The 20,608-nt window shown below is 47.0% G+C and overlaps 1 protein-coding gene across 5 annotated transcripts in view; it reads right to left on the bottom strand.

The window, feature by feature from the left end:
- Positions 1-20,608, bottom strand: part of SLC39A11 (solute carrier family 39 member 11) — a 324,919-nt gene that overhangs the window by 259,608 nt on the left and 44,703 nt on the right. For 2 of the 5 annotated variants that reach the window (XM_036033430.1, XM_036033431.1), the window contains exon 1: positions 1,392-1,482. The exons of 1 other annotated variant lie outside the window; for it this stretch is intronic. The gene's annotated coding sequence lies outside the window, so the exon portion shown is untranslated. Of the gene's footprint in view, positions 1-624; positions 767-1,391; positions 1,490-20,608 lie in introns of those variants that run through there. 2 more of the 5 variants (XM_028521938.2, XM_036033428.1) reach the window with 2 other exon arrangements.

The raw sequence follows: 20,608 nt of genomic DNA, 5'->3' as shown, positions 1-20,608 counted from the left end.
TCTGCCAAAAGGCCAAAGTCCAAGTGGGTTTGGTTTTGGAAACTTGTGGGTGTTTGTGGGGGCTAGTCAGAGGGAACACACTCTTCCAAGCCAGTGCATTTACAGCTGACACGGAGACACAAAAGGGGCACATGGGGAAAACCAAGGGCACCATCCCAACAGCTACAGGGTTTATCCTTGGCCATGCAGGACCAGAGCCTCTTGGGGAAGTTTCTTCCCCCTGTTGTCTTAAAAAGGGTGGTCTGAGAATCAGCAGCGCTGGTCCCCCTTGGGAGCTAGTTAGAAATGGAGAATCTCAGGCCCCACCCCAGACCTGTTGAATCAGAATCTGCATTTTATCAAGTCTTATACACATTCAAGTGGAAAGTCTTGGTCTAAAATTAGAACAACTTCCACGAGACCCAGAACTTAGAAAGTGATTCTCCTGCCCTGTGAGGGACTGGCAAGGCCAGGGCAGAGCCCCAAGAGAACAGTTTTCTCCAGTAGCCCTGTGGGGACAGGGTGCAGCAGCCCCTGCACCTCAAAAGAAGCTTCCACAGTGGGACCCAGGCTTCCTTGTGAGCTGGATGTTGATACATAAACCTTGATTAGATTGCAAGGGGGAAGGGGTTGTTCTCTGCTCACCCCAACTTCAAAGACGCCAACACCACCCACAGGTGCGCACTCTACTACAGCAGCACCTGAGGTGCTCCTGGCTGATCCAGGTTTTCTTTCTTTTCTCTCCCTTTTAAACCCGTTGCTGTGCTTCCAAGAGTCAGCTGCAAGATGTTGATGAAGCTGCAGGGCAGAGGCAGCACTTAAGGCAAGTGCACACGCCGGCCCTGGCTCCACTAGGGGAATCCTGAAAAATGATTTGGGTTTGGGCTGCTACGGATGTGTAAAAGTTCTCCAGTAGCTCGCTACTCAAAGTGGTCCGCAAACCGGCTGACCTGGCACTGGTTGGAAATGCACAATCTCGGGCCTGCAGCGTCTTAACCAGATCCCCAGTCAAGTTCCAGAGGTCCTGCTGACCCCCAGGGCCAGGTGGAGGGGACAGAGAGCGGCCGCAATTGTAACCACCTCGCTCCTAGGGCTCCAGGGTCGCCACACGCCCTCCGTGAAGCGCTGAATGAAGAGGATCTTGGAGAACCACTGACAAAGGAAGGCAGGTCGACACCCTCCAGCTTGCCTGGGAGAGGCGGCTGGGGGCGGGTGGGTGCGGGGGGTGTTATTCTCCCTCCTCAGCCACCTGCCGATGCCGCCCAGCTTCCCCTCCAACCCCCTCTAGTTCCTAGGCACTCCCTTCTGAACTCCAGGTTGCCCTTCCGAGTCCCACACTCTGGCCCTGATGGCCCCGGACCCCGGGCCTTTGGCCCAACCGAAGATGCTGAAGGAGAGAAAAGCCGACTCACTACGGTGCCCTCTCAAGCCCCCACTCCACTTCCATCAGCCCCCGCTGCCGCTCGCGCGCCGGCTCCACTCCCGAAGTCACTTCCTGCTTCCCTCCCCGCACACGTGTCCCTCCGCCCACCAGGCCCCGCCCCTCCCTGCTGTGACTGGCAGATCCTGCTGGGAAGATAAATTCTCTGGTTCACAGCCTCTGCAGGCTCAGGAACAGATGGGGCGGGTAGACCAGAGCCCTGGGGCCAAGCGGAAAGGACGTTGTGCATGTACAAGCCTTGGTAGTTTTATCTGAAGCCACAGAAACCCAAGGAAAGAGACTGTGTAACATCCCTGTTATCTCACAGTGAAGTCCCATGCCTTGAGGGAGCAAATCCAAATGTGTTTGAAAGGGTCTGGGGGTAGGGGTGGGGGGAGGCTGGGATTTCCCACCATCAGCATCCATTCTCTAGGTCAATGTCCCTCAAACCGCTGCTCCCAACAAGGTCACCAGGGGCGATGTCAAAACACAGAAGGTGAGCACCCTCAGAGGTTCTGGTTCTGGACGTCTGGGCCTGGCCCGAGATTTTCTGTTCTAAACCAGGAGTTGCTGGGATCACTCTGACAGTCAGTGCTCCAGGTCAAGAACTTTGCTCTGAGAGCCTTCTATAAAAAGACCAGAGAGAGCCCTGGCTGGTGTGGCTCAGTGGATTGAGCACTGGCCTGCAAACCAAAGGGTCACTGGTTCTTTTCCCAGTCAGGGCACATGCCTGGGTTGCAGGCCAGGTCCCCAGTGAGGGGCGCTCGAGAGGCAAGCGCACATTGATGTTTCTCCCTCTCTCTCTCTCCCCTCCCCCTCTCTAAAAATAAATAAAATCTTAAAATAAAATTTAAAAAAAAGACCAGAGAATACAATTGCTAGATTTAGCCAAAAATTTAAAAAGATGCTTGGTTAAATTTACATTTTAGATAAACAACAAATAATTTTTTAGTGTAAGGTTGTCCTTTGCAATATTTGGGACATACTATACTGAAACCTCTTTCATATTTGTTGTTCATCGGAAATTCAGATTTAACTTGGCATCCTGTATTTTATCTGATGACCCTACCAGAGAGTAACAGGGACAGAAAAAGGACCCATCATCACATGGCCATGACCAGAGGGTCCTATAGGAGCAGCCCTTTTCTGTCCAGCAGAAGCCAGTCATTTACGCTGAGGATGGCACCATATCCATGCATTGCGTCAGGAAGAGGGCATTCTCACTGAAGGGTGGTCTCTGCCCTCAGGCGCTTGTCTGACCAGGGAGAGCACCAGACTAGCTTTCTTGGTCAGCTCAGGGTACCCTAAGAAATGTTTCTGTTGTGTACAAGCTACCCAGTTTGTGGGATCTTGTTATAGCAGCATGAAAAGATGATGACACCCCATTTTACAGATAAGAAAACTGAGGTTCAAGAGGGCTCTGTAGTGACCCCAGGTTGACAGGATAGTGTGGGAAACCAAGCCCAGCTGACTACAGAAATGGTATTGGGACGCTCAGTGCTCTCAGCATGGGACTCAACACCCTGATCAGCAGACTCTCTCACTTCCCTTAAACCACACCTGTCCCTAAAGTGGGGTACCCAACGCCCAAGAGACAAATCGAACCATTTACCATCTTTCCCAGTGCCCCACCCCCAACACACACATACATGCACACCAACCCAAACTGCCTCTGTCTTTCTCACATTCCCTTATTATGTTGACCAAAAGAAAATGTAGTGTCCTTAAAGCTAAATGCATGGGTTCTTCCCTCCAGCCCACTCCCAGCCCACCCCTATTCTCTCCCACCAGGCAACCTGCCCTGCAGGGGTGGAGGGATGGAGTGTGCAAGAACAGACCAGAGCACTGGCTCACTAAAGGGTGGCAGGGTGCTTTGCAGGCAGGAGGGCTGCCTCCCAAGTATGGAAAGGGCATAAAATTAACTGATCTTGACAAGCAGTGAAGGAACTGCAGGGCAGCAGAATGGTGGCCCTTTCCAGAAGAATTACCTCCCCCTGAGCATTGGAATGGGTGAGCAAAGAGGTGGCAGCTTCGTCTTAGAAAGCAACGAGAGATGGAGAAGAGATGGCAGCTGGGCACAAGTGATCCAGCCCAGTGAATCCTGGATCTCCTCATTTTTGCTCCTTTCATTCTCCCTCATTTTCACTTTCCTTCTCCCCCTTCTCCTCCCCCTTCTCCTCTCTCTCTTTCTCTCTCTCCCCTTTCCTCTTTCTCTCCCTCCCTCTCTCAGATGACATTTCTCTTATGAAGTAATGTAGTGATTGAGTACAAATTTTGGAATCTGACAGCCTAGAAGGAATCCCAGCTTAGCATGTGGCTTTTCTTGGACAAACTCCTCGACCTCCCCCAGCCTCAGTTTCCCCATTCTGAGCCTGGGAATAATAACAGGTACTGTCTTCAGGTTACTGTAACTGAACCCAACACCCAGCCCAGTACCCCTCATGGGAGCCTGAATTAGTTCCCCTCAACCCTCTCTCATTCATTCATTCATTCATTCATTCATTCATTCACTTAAGAAACGTTTCATGAGGCTCTGTTCTGTGTCAGGCACTCTGCTGGACCCTGGTGTGTGCAAAGTCACTAAATACACATGGCTTTTCCTCCCCACCCTTTCATTTTTTTCCCATCCCTGAAGTCTGACCACTGAGGTATCAGGAGCATTGAGATAAGCCTGGGAGCCTGGGGCAGCCAGTTCCTTCCCTCAACAAAGTGTGGGTGATAAACTGCCCTCCCACCAAAATGGCATTCAGATATACTGATGGGATCCTAGAATTAAAAGTAATAGGCAGTTTATAGAAGTGCTATTGAAATGTAAAGGAGGTTTTATTGTTTTGTTTGGAGGATTTTTTTAAGTACCCCCACCCATATAGCCAGAATCCATCTACTTCTCTCCATCTCCTCTGCTGCCGCCTTTGCCCAAAATAACAGCTCTGACTCCCCATCCTGCCTGGCCACCTGATTAGTCTTCCTGGTTCCCATTGTATAACCCCCCAACAGTCCATTCTTCATACCACAGCCAGAGTGATTTTTTAAAGATACAAGTCCACATCTGTCTGCAACTGCAAACCCTTGGTGGGCTTTCCATTGCCCTTGGACTCAAGCTCCCACCCATAATCTGTGAAGCCCTATGTGGCCTGGCTGCGCTCACTCTGGACCACTGTAGCCCTTCCTCAGTCTGCTTCAGGCAGGCTGGTCTGCCTTCTCCTTGAACACTGTGCTTACTCCTGCCTCAGGTTACTGTAGGCAGGCATTCCTTTTGATCCAAGGAGACACTGCCTCAGGGCCTTAGCACTTGCTCTTCCTTCTGGAACACATCCTAGAACCTCTACTTGGAGTATCTGTCTCCAGAATTTCACCTGGATGGATCCTTCTTGTCACTTGGATCTCAGCAGAGGCCTTCCTTGAACCCTCACTCTAGCGTTGACCTTCCAAGCCCTTCTTCACTCTCTTCATGGCACTTCTTGGTATCTGACATTCTTATTTATTCAGTCCCCTTCTACTGCAAGTTCTGTGGGAGCAGTACTCTGTCTGCATTTTGCACATGTTGTATCCCTAGCACATGGCACATAGTAGATGTTCAGCAGCTACTGAATAGGTAAGTCTCTCAGATACAAAAATGGTATTTGTTGGCTGTACTTTACATATGGAAGGCCTTCCTGAGAGTTATAAGAAAAACAATATTTGTATATTGGATCAGATTGTCCCAACTAGTTCAATTATAACGTGGTAGTCATCCAATGGCCCTCAGCCAAGGCCAATTTTGTCCCACAGGGGACAATAGGCAGGTGGGAGAGTGCTAGTGGGTAGAGGCCAGAGGTGCAGCTAACCATCCAACAATGCCCAGGAAAACCCACACAACTAAGAATTATCTGGTACAAGATGTCAGTATTGCCAAGATTAAATGACCCTACTGTAATCTCATACGGTAATCTTCTTAATATGAAGTAACTATAAAAATCACTTTTTTAAATTTATCATGGCCTTCAAGAAACATCTGGCCTCAGTCAAGGCACCAGGTGGCATTTGATTCACCCTAAAATGCAGGAAAGAAGAGAACCAACTGCCTGACCATCTTTATACCCCAGCACAATCAGCGCACCAGCATTCACACGACCAAACCTCCTGGGTGCTCAACTCCCTCTACCCCTTTGGGTCTTGATTATTAAGGTTTCTGATGACATCATCTGCACACTATGATATCACACAGCTTCCTAAATGGAAATGTATGGGAGGAAATGTAGGGGAGGACTCCCCTACACAGCAGATCTGGCTGCCCTTGACATTTGCCCCCTGATGTCACTGATGAACTGATGAAAACGACATTCCTAGCTGAAGGATGCCTTGTATACACAGGCTGGTACAGCAGCATCCTTGATTATTCTTTTTGATCCATTCTGAATTTTTTGTAAAATATAAATATGAAAAGAAAAAAAAAAGAGGATATTGCTAAGCATCATCCAAAGGAGCCAAGAGCAACTTGATGCCGCTTTTCTGAGCCTGGTACAAGGAAGAGCTGCCCTTGAGGGCTTGAGGGAGACACTGAGTCAGCAATCAGGTCACTTCTCACCTTTGTCTAAATGTGTGATTCTGAACATGAACCCCTAAGCTCAAGCTGGGGCATAAAAGTACAGGTTCTACTGACTTTGTACAAATCTAGTGTTGGGAGAGTTTTCAGTACTGTGACAGGTATTTAAAATGCAAATCTCTTGTTCAAGTGCCAGCTTAATAAAATATGGAATTGCTAGGAAAAAAAACCACCACTAATTAAATTGAAATCATGCCTGCCTCTGAGATGATAATCGGCATCAGTCAGTTTTCCAAATTTTCCACCTGTGCTTCAAACACGTGTTCTGGCATCTCATAAGGAATTCTATGAAGGCCATTTCGCTAAGTTCACGAAAGCGAATCACTGAATAAATAAGTTCTACTCCGAGCCTGTTTCTCCATAGCTATATGAATCACATGAACAACCAGTTGATTCATTCAATCATTCTGCAAATGTGTACTGCATACCTGCCATGTGACAGGCATGTTTGAGGCACTGGATCCACACCACTAAGTAAGACAGACACAACCTGTGCCCTGTCCATGCTTCTGGTCTCAACACACTGGGCATTGCATTGACTGTGTGTTATTGACTGTGTGTTATAAATGAAAGTTTATCATGAAAGCTGTTGTATGTGTGTGTATGTGTGTATATATATATATATATTTTTTCAGTTCCTTCTTTCCTTCTCTCATTCCTCAGGAAACACCCATGCCTTCCACTGCTGGCTCCAGCCAGTGAGGACAAATCAACAGGAGATAACCCCCTTCTTTTGGTGGCTAGACAGGCAGTTGACCAATCAATGTGGCCCATTCAGGGCCTCACCTGCAAGGGGGTTGCTGGGAGCAGAGAGTGTTCTAGGTAGGGAGGGGCCAGGGTGCTCGTCATCATTGCTGATAACTGCCAAAAGAGGCCTCAGAAGAAAAGGACCTCAATCTAGGATCTTGTTATTTCTTTTTCATTCTAAAGTAATATTTACTTTAATAAAACAATTTCTAATTTTTTGGAAGACTGTTAAAATTGTAAAAGCCTCAGAACCCCCAAAACCTGATGTACCCTGGGTGAATGTCTAAAGATTTAAGCTGGAAAACAAATAGCTTTGTCTAGTGGCCAGAATTTTGCCTCCCACGAAGCTGTCCATGTCCTAATCCCTGAAACCTGTGAATAGGTACCTTGCACAGCAAAAGGGTCTCTGCTGGTGTAGTTAAATTAAAGATCTTGAAATGGAAAGATTATCCTGGATTATCTGGGCAGGCCCACACAAAGGCCCTCAAAAAGTAAAAGAGGGAGGCAGCAAAGAGATGTGACCATGAACATGGGTCAGAGCAATGCAGCCACAAGCCAAGGGATGCAGGCAACTTCTGGAAGCTGGAAAAGGCAAGGACTTGGATTTTCCCCTAGAACCTCCAGAAGGAACATGCAGCCTTGCTGACTTTAGCACTTGATTTTAACATTTCTGATGTCTGGAAATATAAGATTTTAGCATTTCTAACATCTGGAAATGTAAGATACATTCATGATAATTTGTTATAGCAGCAATAGGAAACCAATCCCCTTCCTTTTGCCTGGAAGTATCACATTTCAGACCCCTTTCTCCAATGATGCTAAGAACCACCAAGACAGACCCACCTTTGGTCCCTGCCCACTGTCATTAATAGGCAGAACCAGCTACATAACTTGCTGGGCCTAGTGTTAAATGAAAGTGGGAGGTCCCTTATTCAAAAGGCAGGTAAAAAGTGCCATTATAAATATAAAAGTAGCCTTGGCTGGTATGGCTCAGTGGATTGAGTACCAACCTAAAAAACAAAGTATCACTAGTTCAATTCCCAGTCAGGGCACATGCGTGGGTGGTGGGCCAGGTCCCCAGTAGGGGGGGTGCATGAGAGGCAACCACACATTGATCTTTTTTTCTTCTTCCTTTCCCCTCTCTTTAAAAATAAATAAATAAATAAATAAATAAAAATCTTTTTTAAAACAAGAAAATACAAAAGTATAAAGCTTTATCCTTTCTTCTGCATGTCTCCTGTGCTCACTGCAGACTCCATTGTCTCATCAAACTTTGCTTACAAAGCACTAGTTCAGAGATAAAACTTTTAGGAATCCCAAGATGGTCACAGCAGAGCATTAAACCAAGCACAGAGCCTTTCTGAGCAAGGGGCCTTCTGGGACTCTACAGGTCATGTGAGGCCAGCTCTGTCACTGAGAATGGGGTGGTAGGGCCAGACAAGGCCAGGGGTGGTTATTCAGCAAAAAAGTCCACTGAGAGATTCAGACCTAGGATGTTCAGGATGGAGGAAAATATAGGTGAGACCAGGAATAGAACCCAAAGTCCTGATCTAACCCGCCCAGGGAGGGACACAGCAAACAGACACACTGCTAGGAGAGCCTAAGATTCTGGAAGGAGAACCTCCAGTTTCTAGCGGGAAGGAGCAAGGAAGCAAGGAAGAAAGCAGGGCCCTCTCAGCAATCAGAAACCAGTGAACCAGCATCTGAGGTCTCTAGGTTTCCCAGGGGCCTAGGAAATGGTTAAGAATTGAAAAAATAAAAATATTGAATCTTGGGCTAAAACAATTGTAGAAATATAAATTAATAAATGTTTCACTGAATGCATATAAAACCTTGTTAATTGTTGACTTTGGTATTCATAAAAATTTAATTACATTCGAAAAAGAATCCAAAGCTTAGTTTTTCTCACTTCAGGAGAACTGGTAAGTATGCATAATAGCTGAAAAAAATCACAGCCAATCATAAATTAAATAAGCTTAGAGCCAACTAATTTCAAAAGCAAAATTGTAGAAACCTGATTATTTTTATAAGGGGAAAAAAGACGTAATGTGGAATGAAGGAGTGTTTTAATATGCTTGGTGCACTACGAGGTGAGATCTCAAAAAAGCCAGAGTTCTTTAGGGGCCTATAAGGATCCTAAGAGGCCCCAGGGAATAGGGAAGCAGCAAGGATTCTAAAAAGCTTTATTCTTCTCCCCAGGAGCCCACAGAGGACAGGATGGTAGGGAGGGAATATCCCTCAAGAACAGAAGAGAAGAAGGTATGGAGGTGGTCCCTCAACCGTCTATAATCAAAAAGAGGAGCAGATGAGACCCCATCAGACTGAGCTGGGGGATAAGACCAGGGCTGGAAATATGTGGCTGCTGTGTGAGGTCATCTGAGAAGCTCTGTGTAGTGCGTTGAATGACGGCCCCCAAAAGATACGTTCAAATCTTAACCCTTGACACCTGTGAATCTGTCCTTATTTGGGAAAAGGGTCTTTACAGATCTGATGAAAGATCTCAAGATGAGGTCACCCTGAATTAACCAGATGGTTTCTAAATCCTATGACATGTGCACTACTTACAAGAGACAGACGCAGAGAAGGCCGAACACAGAACAGAAGGCCGTGTGAAGACAGAGGCCGAGATGGAAGTGATGCGGCCACAAGCCAAGGAATGTCTGGAGCCCCCAGAAGGTGGAAGAGACAGAGAAGGATTCTCCTCCAGAGCCTTCAGAGAGAGGGTGGCCCTGCCAACACCTTGATTTTAGATGTTAAAACTTCCACCTTCCAGAGCTGTGACAGAAAACCATTTTCTGTTGCTGTATTTAAAGAGTTCTTTTGTATTCTTAATTTAAGAAAAAAAGAGAGGAAGGAAGGAGGGAATAAGGGAAGGAAGGAAAGAGGGAAGAAAGGAAGAAAGAAAGAGGGAGGGAGGAAGCCACCTTTCTGTGCTACTGGGAACTATCTCAGCCAAACAGGGAGGCATCTATGCTTCCTAATTCATCTTCCACGGGTTAAATTCAGCTTATGGGTTAAACTGTGTCCCCCACAAAATTCACATGTCAGAATGTGACCTTCTTTGTAGACAGTGTCTTTGGTAACCAAGTGAAGGTGAAGTTATTAGGGTTGGCTCTAACCCAGTACGACTGGTGTCCTTAAATAAAAAGGCAATCTGGGCATAGAAGGAAGGCCATACAAAGACACACAGGGAAAAGACAGCCAAGTACAAGCCAGGGGGAGAGGCCTGGACAGATCCTTTCCTCGTGGACCTCAGGAAGAAACAACTCTGACAACACCTGGCCTCCAGAACTGGGAGAAAATACATTTCTGTCGTTTAAGTCACTCTTTCTGTGGTATGTTCTTAGGCAGCCTTAACTAAAATAGGGCTGAAGGTGACTGCCACCTACACCATAAAGTTGATTGCTGGGAAGACTCTCCCAAAGCTTCTGGTCCAAAGCTTCACAGCTGGCCGCATAGGCCTAGAGGCAGAGCCGGCAGTGCCGGAGGGGGGCTGGCACCCACATCTCCCCTTGGCTCCCTTTCTCCCACTTTTCACACATTTGTGAGTCCCCAATCCTCCTAAGTCATAGCTGTTTCCATCTCAACCATGAAAATGATTATGGCAAGCAAGGCTACAGGGAATGGGTCAGCGTACCAATGCTAATAGAAATGTTTCAAGTACTTCCCAGGCATTTCCACTAACAAACCACCAAGGTTCCTGTTCCACATCCTAACACATCCCGAAAACAAGAAGTGTGAACACTACAGTGATTTTCATGACAAATCTACAACTATTTTCAAATAGTATGTCATTGAGACTGCACAGATTCACACTGACATTTTACCTAACATCGTCGTAATCGGCAAGGCTTTGTAGTCTTTCCACGTGGTCAGGAGCCCGCAGAGGGGGCCAGCCAGAGACAATAGCACAGACAGCCTCCCACATGAAAGGCGCTCAAAAAATCATTCATCCAATTTAACGGAACAATGGAGTCCCCAAATTGCTCGGTGCCCTCCGTTCCTACTAATGGGGTCGGCTCATCAGGATGATTTCCCAGGAACATGCCTAATAGAACTATTTAACATATAGAGGGGGAAAGATATTGATCACTCTAATGCTACACAGGAGGATAGTTCAACAAATTGCAGGACATAAACACAGCGAGTCAAAATGATAATACCACAGCAGTGTAGGAAATATTTATGATGCCATATTTTGTGAGAAAAGCAATATACAAAATGATGTGGCATTTGTCATTACAATGGTAAAAATGCAGGTAATGGGTGCAAGGGAATTCATACATATTAAAGTCGTTGGGACATTGGGTGATGAGAGTGAAGAGTTTTTTCCCCTTCCTGTAGTATGATGTCCTTTCACAATTTAAAAACATGTTGATGAAGCGTGTAAAAGGTGAACACAGAAGACAAGGCTCACCGGGCTTAAGACCTCAACTCAGTAGTGAAACTCCTGACTCTGAGCCTAAGACTCTCAGTTAATAAAAGAGACTCTCTGTGCTTATATCCAAAGCCACCTGGATGTTCAAAACACCCAGCTCTTTCAAAAGCCAAGTCCCCTTGAAATTTTCCATGGTTTGCTTTAATCAATCATGTCCTCAGAATTTTCTTCACCTCATTAGCTCTTCCACAGGCAGCTGCAGAACGAGGTAGATGGTCTCTGAGTGATGGGAACCAAACGCCTGAGGAAGGTCCCCCCCTTGCTCCCACTCCCAAACACTCCTCCGGGAGCCCCTGGGGGTTGCCTGTCACCACCAGGCAAGCCTGTCACTCTGCCTTCCAGTTTCACAGACAGATGGTTGGCGGGGTCTTGGCTTGGACAGAACATATGATCCCTGAGAAACCCACAGATATGTGGACTCCCACCACCCCCTGGAGACCCCATCCCTCTGGCCATCTCAAATGTTCCCCAGGTACACCCAGGGAACCACAAGTTCACAGCAAAGTGTTCGAGTCTAAGGCTCCTTTTCTCCTCCTACCAGAACCAAAAAACTACAAAAAACTGGGGACTCATACAGGGCCTTTGACCCCGACCCAGCTGCCATCAGGGGGGATACATGGAAGTTGGACTTTAAAATGTTGTCTCCTGAGGTGCCTGCTACTGGGGTTGAGAGGGCTATGCCTAATTCTTCTGGAAACTTCTACAGTCATAGTGGGGAAGCACTACGATTTGTTGATACCAAAGAACTGTGATTTGTTAGTACTAAAATCTACTTTGTATTCATTTTAGGAATCATCAATTATCTGCCCCTGGCTGGTGTGGCTCAGTGGACTGAGTGCCGGCCTGAGAACCAAAGGGTCTAGGGTTCAATTCCCAGTCAGGGTACACGCCTGGGTTTCGGGCCAGGTCCCCAGTGCGGGGTGCTCGAGAGGCAACTACAAATTAATGTTCCTCTCTTTCTCTTTCTCACTCCTTTCCCCTCTCTAAAAATAAGCAAAATCTTTTTTAAAAAAAAAGAAGCATAGATTATCTAATAAATAATCGTCTCCGTGCTAACTGTAAGCCACCTATTATTATTTCTCTAACCTCACCCCCCAAAAAAATAGTTTGAAAGAGCTTTTCAAACAAATTATGTTAAGCAAGAATTAAATCATTTCCACACTTTTCATTTACCAAAGGCACACTCATGTAACTACCAATCAGAACTTCCAATCAACGTGAGATGCCAGGGCTATAGAACTGAGAGACCCCAGCCCAAAGTGAGGAAATTAGGTTTTAATTTGCCTTTGCCTCATTCAGCTCTTGGAAATAGTAATAACTGATTAACACAATACCAGGCAGTCCCTCTAAACCCAGCAAGTCCACACTGGGAAGCTGGGAATCACAGCTGCAGGGGGCAACAAATAAGAAAAACACGCAGTCCTTGGCTCTGAGAAACCAGGAAAATAATAATGTAAATATATCCACACAGAACAGTTAACTATGTGAATAGCTCCCAATCTGTGTCCATTGCTGTTCCAGCCCATATACCAAGTAGGTTTTTCAACCTAAAGGCAATTAGAGTGAATGTGTGCTTTCCCACTGGTGACTAGAGAAGACACTTAATGAATATTTTTCAAATAAATAAGCAGGGACCTACATATTTCTGAGACTCAATTCTTACAGGGCACACTCCTACACAAGACTTCTAAAATATGATCTCACAAAAAAAAAAAACCCAAAATGCAAAATTAACCGAAGACTTAAGTGCAGCCGCTGCCCCAGGAGGCTAATGAGACTTGAGGTGACTAGGCTGGGAGGAGCTCACCCTAAGATGGTCTCCCCCTAAAGTGCTTATTCATTCCTTTCTCTTGGAGTGACTTCCCCATCTTTGAACTCTTGTTGGGCCAGATGGGTGACTACTCGGTTGGAAACCAGGGCCGCTCGGATTAAATGTGAGAGCATTAAGGCTGGAGGAGTGAAGAGGACTGGAGAGCGAAGAGGAAAGGAAAGGCATTCTTGATCAGGAGACCAGTTTCAACAAAGGCCCAGGGGCAGGAATTTACCAGGAATGTTTGGCCAACGGCACAGACATGGGTCATGCCATTTTGAAAAGGGCTTAGACGACGTGCTTACTGGTTCTACCTCAAGTCATCTGCAAAGCCACATCAAAACAGACCTTACGTCTAGCATACGGCCCTTTATTGTATAAGAACTTGGGCCTTATAAAGGAAAGATTCATGTGCATTTGTCACCCACTGAGAACACAAGCTACTTAAAAGCATGGAAATATCTCACACATTTTGTCTACCAACTACAGAAAGTATTTCCTTCAGGGCAGAAACGTCAAGAACTACATGGGTGAGGAAATACTGAAGGTTTCAGAATAGGTGCCTGGCCTGCTCAAAGGGCGGAGAAGAACCTCGGGTCAGAGGGGAGCAGGGATGGGAGGCTGAGGGACCTTTTGCTGAAGAATACAAGTCACAGTTAAAGGATGAGAAACACAGTCCGTCTGATCACAGAAAATGTGTCCCAGTATGAGGCAGTGAGTTTTCCTGACTTCATATCTGCTTCTATTCCCAGAACAGGAGAGAAACAAAATCACAAAATAAAAGGCCTTCTTTCAGTTCCCAATGCAATTGACTCCTCAGAGCCTTCCTCAAAGGAGGGACTCAACCTTCCACGTTAAAGCAAGATCAAAAGGTCCCGCCATGCCTTTCCCCAGGAGATATGGCAGGGCTCATAGAGTGATCAATCACCCTGACTTCAAAAGACTGAGGAGTTTCCTGGACACATGACTTTAGGTTTCAATTGGAACAGTACTGGGAAACCCAGGATGAGCTGGTCATTCTACATCCCATCACACATGTGAAAAAAAGCTGACCATTTGTGCACAGAGCTGAGCTTTGCAAACGTTTCCCCATTATCTATTCACATTTAAATGGCTAGTAGGAGCTGTAACCCCAGTCCCTCTGTGGGCCTGGGAATTCCACAGGTCAAGGCAGAAGTACCCCCTGGGAGTCCCCAGGTGGTGAGCCTAGGAGAGATGCAAAATCTCAGTCCTCACCCCAACCCGATAAACCAGAACCTGCATTTTAACCAGATCCTGGGGCTGTTCCTGTATACAATGAAGTGTGAGAACAGGGTTTTGGGATAAAATCTGTTCCTTCAGCAGTCTGAGTCTGTGCATGTGCTATTTCCTTTATTGTTCCAAGATCAGGGAAACCATCCAGAAATGCCTAGTGGATTATAGCTTTTTATTAGCAATTACAGCAATGCACTGCAAGAAGGCTGTGGTGGATTCTGCCTAGAGAGCATTTCATTTCCTCTCTTCCTTCTCCTCTCCAGATCTCAGAAAAGAGAATGCAACGGTCCAGAACTACATCTTGGATTTAGTGGCTGCTTTGTTCATTAGCATTTCTCAGCCTCGGCACTGCTGACACTTTGTCACTTTGTCGGGATCATTCTTTATGGGGGGGGGGGGGGGGCTGTCCCATGCATGACAGGATGCTTACTGAGCAGCACTCCTGGCCCCCACCCACTAGATGCCAGTCACACCCCCACCCAGCTGTGACAACCAGTAATGTCTCCAGACACTGCCCAGTGCCTCCTGAGGGGAAAATAGCCCCCAGTTGAGAACCACCATCTCAGACAAAGAACAGACACTCTTAAAGCAGCAGGGACCACAGGGAGACATTAGGGCGCTTCTTCCTGCCAGGGAGTTCATTAAAGTTTCGGAAACTAGGCCAAGCTGATCCCTGCAGGCTGCTGGAGAGAGCCATCTGGGTGACCTAAGGGCCACCTCATGTCTAAGGTGATGCTTTTCTGTAGATGACATTAATGAAGACAAACAGCCCCTCTGCCATAAGCTCAGGCCACCTGCCCCTCCACTCACAGCTGCTCTGTGTTATTTAACCTGCAGAGCACAAGGAAGGTCTTTTCCCTTTGTATTGGAGTGCCAGGCTGAATAGTACTGGAGGGTTTCTAACAGCATTTGGGGGAAAAAAAAGACTAGGTAGTTGCTGTTAGAACCACCGAAAGACACCAGCTGGCTCACTCCTCAGCCCTGGTAACAGGAGGCATAAGGCCAAACCAGCCGGGCTCTGGCTGCTCTGTCGTCCCCAGTGCTACTTACTGCCCAGTAGCCCCAGTGCCACTCTCACTCCAGGCATGTAGAGAAGAGTAAGTACAGTATTTTGTTGATGCAAAGATGCATGAACCACCATTCTGCCCCTAGGCTGGCATCTCAGAAATATGATTCATCCTGCAGTGTTACAACTGCCATCAGCGAGGTGGTGGGTGGGAAGCAGCCCTCGTGCTTGATCATGCTCCCTCAGAGAAAGCACAGGCAGAAAACTCACAGCAGGGCCTCAGAGACGGGTGAGATGCAGAGGGGGACTCTTTCAGCCCCTAGGAGACAGATGGTCATGGAGAACAGGAGAAGGTAAGCAAGTCACATAGTCTGGGGCAGTATGCTTATCTTTGTCTTTCTTGGTGGTTCACAAAATAATGGTGCATCTTCGGGTGGATGGAGTCTCAGGGTCAATGCACTGCAGTAGTCTGCTCTCTGACTTGGCGATGCAGTTGAAACCCTTTCTTCAGCGAGGCTAGACCGCAATTAGTCACTATTTTCCACACAATAATGTGTTCTGTGCTCAACGATGATTAATGGGCCTTTTCTCAGCTTTGTTTTCCTCCTCTAGGCTCTTCCTCAGAACTCACCATCGGCTCCATTTTCAACCCTTTCAGCATCAATGTGGCTTTCCTCTGCATTCCTGCTGGCTAGTTGGTGTTTTCCTCCAATTGCAGAGTATCTGTATTAGGAATGGGGTAAGCTGCCAGGCTAAGGAAGTGGCACACCTGGACCACAGCTGCAGAGGCTGTGGCAGAGGCTGGCTTTGACTCCGGAAAATGAGCTGGGCTAGGGTATCAGTGAGGGCCTGCAAACCACTCTGTAGTAGCCAGGACTCCAGAGTTCTCAAGTAAGGCATGAAACCAGAGAGGACAGTTAACACATCAGCCTGACAGGCAGCCCCCCATAACATCTATTCTCCCAGCCATCGGCCTGTGGATCTTTCAACCAGATTTCTCTCTTAGGGCCTGTCTGAGCTCGGAGATCCATGATGATCCGACAGGAACTCACTAGAGGCTAAAATAATTGCTGTATAGCCAGATAAAGACAACCTAGAGGGACATGAGCCTGGCGGATGATGTGTCTCAGGGAGCACCAGTGATCTGAAGCAAAGCCAGCCCCTTTCTTCTCTTTGGGCATCAGGAATTGGAAAGTTCGGCTGCAAGGACAGACTTTAGGAACCCAAGGCACCAGGAAGGAATGGTGACTCCTCACACAGCACTGTACAACATGGGGGATTTTAAACACTTAGGGGCGGTCCATAAATACTCATTAAATGAAGGGGCCATGGATGGGGCTGTGGATCTTGGGATCAGCCTATGGAAACTTAAATAACTTGCACTATTCACAGTATTTGTTTTCAGCTGTGCGGGGTTAGAGGGCTGGGTGTTGTTTTTTAATTGATTTGTCTGTGTCTTCCCTATAAAAACCTAAGCTCCATAGAACATGGACCATGCCAATACTGCTCAGCCTTCTCGTGCCAGCACCTAAAGACAAGAATTTGCTGAATTCACCAATGAATTCACTGGATCAGAGACCTCCTTCCAGCTTAGCCTGGAGATTCTCAACTGATCAGGTTGGGGACAGGGTGGAGAGGGCTGGAGTCATGTAACAGGACTGTCTCAGGAACTTTAATAAATTACACAATAGCTAACATTTTCCCATGTGCCCGGTACCATCCTAAATAGTTTACCTGCCAGAACTCATTCCATCTTCACAACCTTATGAAGCTAGTTATTGACACTATGCCCATTTTACAGATACAGAGACTGAGGCATGCCCCACATGAATGACCAGGGTGTCTAAGACACATCTAAGTTGGCAAGGTTCTATAATTGGGAATAACTGCCCCGGGGACTCCGTTGGGGATGGAAAGGCCACAGATCCTTTTGTGTGCCAGGGCAGAGATACCCAGTGAAGAGCCACAGCCTGAGCAACGTTGAAGGCTGAACCAATCAGTGGTCTCTGCTGAGTTGGTGGGCATGGCAAACCAAACGCACAAGTGTCAGCCACAATTTCCCCTGAAATGGATATGTGGCCTCTGGACCTCAACCTGGGATAGGGACCCTACTACCAGTCTAGCAACAGTTGCATCTTCCCCCAGAGAATTTCTACCCAGTAGTCTCAGCTTTGCCTCTGGAGCCACCTACATATTTTTCCTATTACCTCCTCAAACCTTAAATGCATTTTTTTCCCAGCTGTTCTTCCCAGCAACCATGCCCAAACCCCTCACCACCCCAGCCGTTCCCCTGGGAGTAAAGTACAGCTGAGCCAGCACCCTCCCGGAGTGTGCACAAGGACCGGTCGGGTCAGCCCCACCTGCCATCCCTGTGGCACAAAGCTTCAGCCTGTGCAGTCATACTGATTCTACTCATGTCGTACCTTATTGAGATGTTTTCCTTCTCGACTCTTTAAAAACACAGACAAAGGTGAGCACCCCTAGTCTGCTACATACATAATCTCCCTCCTGTATGTTCTTCCAAAATCCCACTCAGCAAACCCACAATTCCATCTCCCTGTCTCTAGGCATCCAATTCATCTGGGACAGAAACACATAGCTCATCAGTGCTGGCCACAACTTGTCCTAATTCTGTCGTGACCTCTAGAAATGACTTACCCCCATCTCCTGCCCCCACACTTTAGCCTTCATGTCCATAAATAAGGATTTGCAATGTGAGTTGTACCTGGTGTCATCCAAGAGGTCCCAACCCCAAATCCAGAGCAGCTAGCAGAGGGCAGCCCTATTAGCTACCCCAAGAACAGTCTCTGCCGATAGGGAGATTGGCATTGAACAGGGCCCAAGTGGCTTCATGGTGATTTTTCCGCTGGGTGCTGTGACCTTTTGTTCCATGTTTATTTGGTAATGACCTTTAAAGAGCAACCAACAGAAATGAAATGCTTCAAAGGAATTAATTAGATAATGCAGATGTTCCCCAGTGGTAAGTTACGCCCAAGGAGAGCAGGGATGCACAACAGCAGCCCTGCCCCGAGAAGCCACCGTCTGGTGTGTCCATTAGACTAATATGTGAATAGAGTTTTCAAAAGCCTTTTCAATCAGACCACTGAGGACCTGAAGCCAAGCTGACCGGAGCAGAAAACATGATTATTTCCTGAATTGAACCCAAATTACCAGTTGACATTTCATTTTGATTTTGTTTAGAGCAGAGGTAACTTTGCATTACTTGGATGCCCAACAAGTGATTTACCATCTGGGGCATGGGGGAGGGGGGAGTCCCAAAGGTATGGGTCAGGAGACAGCTTGATGAGATCTGCATTCCAATGAAGACCTCATTCACTTAAATCAGTGATTTTTGGCCCTGGCTGGGTAGCTCAGTTGGTTAGAGCAGCGTCCCAATATGCCAAGGTTATGGGTTTGATCCCTGGTCAGGACACATACAAGAATCAAATAATGAATACATAAATAAGTGGAACAACAAATCTATGTTTCTCTCCCTCTCCCTCTCTCTCTCTCTCTTTCTCCCCTCCCACCCCTGCCCCAACCCCTCTCTCTCTAAAAATCAGTTTAAAAGAAAAAAATATTTTTTAAGAAAAGAATAATTTAAATCAATGATTTTCAACCAGTGTGCCACAAGAATTCTTAAAACATGCAATATCTGACTATTTAGTCAGGGGTACTGACCTGTTTTCCCTTAGACTGTCAAATAAAAAAATGACAACAGCCAACACAACAACAGCCATCTACTGTACATGCGTCAAAATTATACCTACTTTTTGTCAGATCAGCAAAAAACATAGTTTGTGGTGTGCCACCGAATTTTAGTGATTAGGCTGTGTGTGCCATGAGATGAAAAGCACTAATTTAAATTAATTTTTAAATTTTACTGCACACTGTACTCTTTGCTAAGTGCTAGAGAGGCTTAAACGATAAACAGAATTCAGCTCCTCAAGGTCAGGGCTACTGGGCCCATGAAGGCGGGACCCTCCCACCATGGCACGCTTCTCTTGTGTGCATGTGTGCCTCCTTCTCCTGTGTGTGTTCCGTTCTCCTTTTTCTCCCACTCTCCCATTTTCCTCTTTCTGGCTTGCGTTTAATCTAACCGAAGATGGTGCTCCCAGGAATTACCAAATGGTGAGCCTTGGAGTTTAACAAATCACTCACCCTGAAATACAAGTATCTGAAGATAGAACCTTTGAACCAAGGACTTTGGCCTCCTCTGCCACCTGATTAGAGAATGATTCAATCTTTTGAGCCTGGAACAATTACCTCTTCCCTACCCTGGGAAAATTCACTAGGGGGATCCACGGTGGGGAAGATGAATTGATGGAGAGGGTTTGCCTTCTTCCTGGTGAAGGAGCTTCTCCAATGTCCCCCAATCACCTCTACTGGCTTATAACATCCACCACTGCCCTCAAGCAGAGGGGCAGATGTGCAGTCAGAGCCTGCCTCCACCTCAGCCCCCAAAGACAGCCTAGTCCTACGTCCAGCTCCCTTGGGAACTGTAGAGGGAAGTCAGGGCCTCAGGGGACATCAACTAGGGACCCTGAGAGCCCACAGGAAGAAGCCAGGCAACCCAGAGCATGTAGGGGCCCCTGGGACTCTTGAATGTCTGACCACGTGGCCTGTTCTTCTCTGTGGATGAAGGTGGTTTGGGGGAGCTGGGGGCTGGTGAGAAGGGTAGGGACTTCTCAAGGTTCAGAACAGGAGGGAGAGGGAGAGTGCCTGAGCTCAGTCCCTGCTGAAGGTCCGCCTGGATCAGGTCAGGACCGCCCACGGACTCCCTGTACAATCGTGGTACTGTCCTGCTTCCAGGGACAGGGTGGGGCCTGAGGGACTTCTCAGCTGCCAAAGTCTGGGCTTCCAAACACTGAAAACAGGTGCTCAAACAGATCCTGTATGCCCACGCTCACGGTGGATGCCCATCACCTAGTGACTGGGTAAACACAATGAGGCACATCTACGAAATAGAAGCTTATTGACCTGTAAAAAGGGGAAAGGGATGAAGCCCTGACATTTGCTACAGTGCGGATGAACCCTGAGTATACAACGCTCAGTGACAGAAGCCAGACATGGCCAGACAAAGGCCACATGTCTGACCCATTTACATGAAATAGGCAGAATGCATAAATCCATAAAAGCTGAAAGCAGATCGATGGGTATCAGGGGCTGGGGGGGCAGGCAGGAGGAATGGATGGTAACTGTTTAATGGGCAAGGGGGTTTGCATTGGGGGGAATGAAAATGTTTTGGAACTAGATAGAGGTGGTGGTTGCATGATACTGTGAATGTACTAAATGCCACTGACTTGTTCACTTAAAATGGTAACTTCACGTTATAAGAATTTCACCCCAATTTAAAAAAAAAAAAAGTC

Source organism: Phyllostomus discolor, chromosome 8, assembly GCF_004126475.2.
Source record: "Phyllostomus discolor isolate MPI-MPIP mPhyDis1 chromosome 8, mPhyDis1.pri.v3, whole genome shotgun sequence".
In the NCBI taxonomy this organism is placed as follows: Eukaryota; Metazoa; Chordata; class Mammalia; order Chiroptera; family Phyllostomidae; genus Phyllostomus; species Phyllostomus discolor.
The sequence above is the reverse complement of the archived record's forward strand: the minus strand, read 5'-3'. Positions and strand labels throughout refer to the sequence as shown.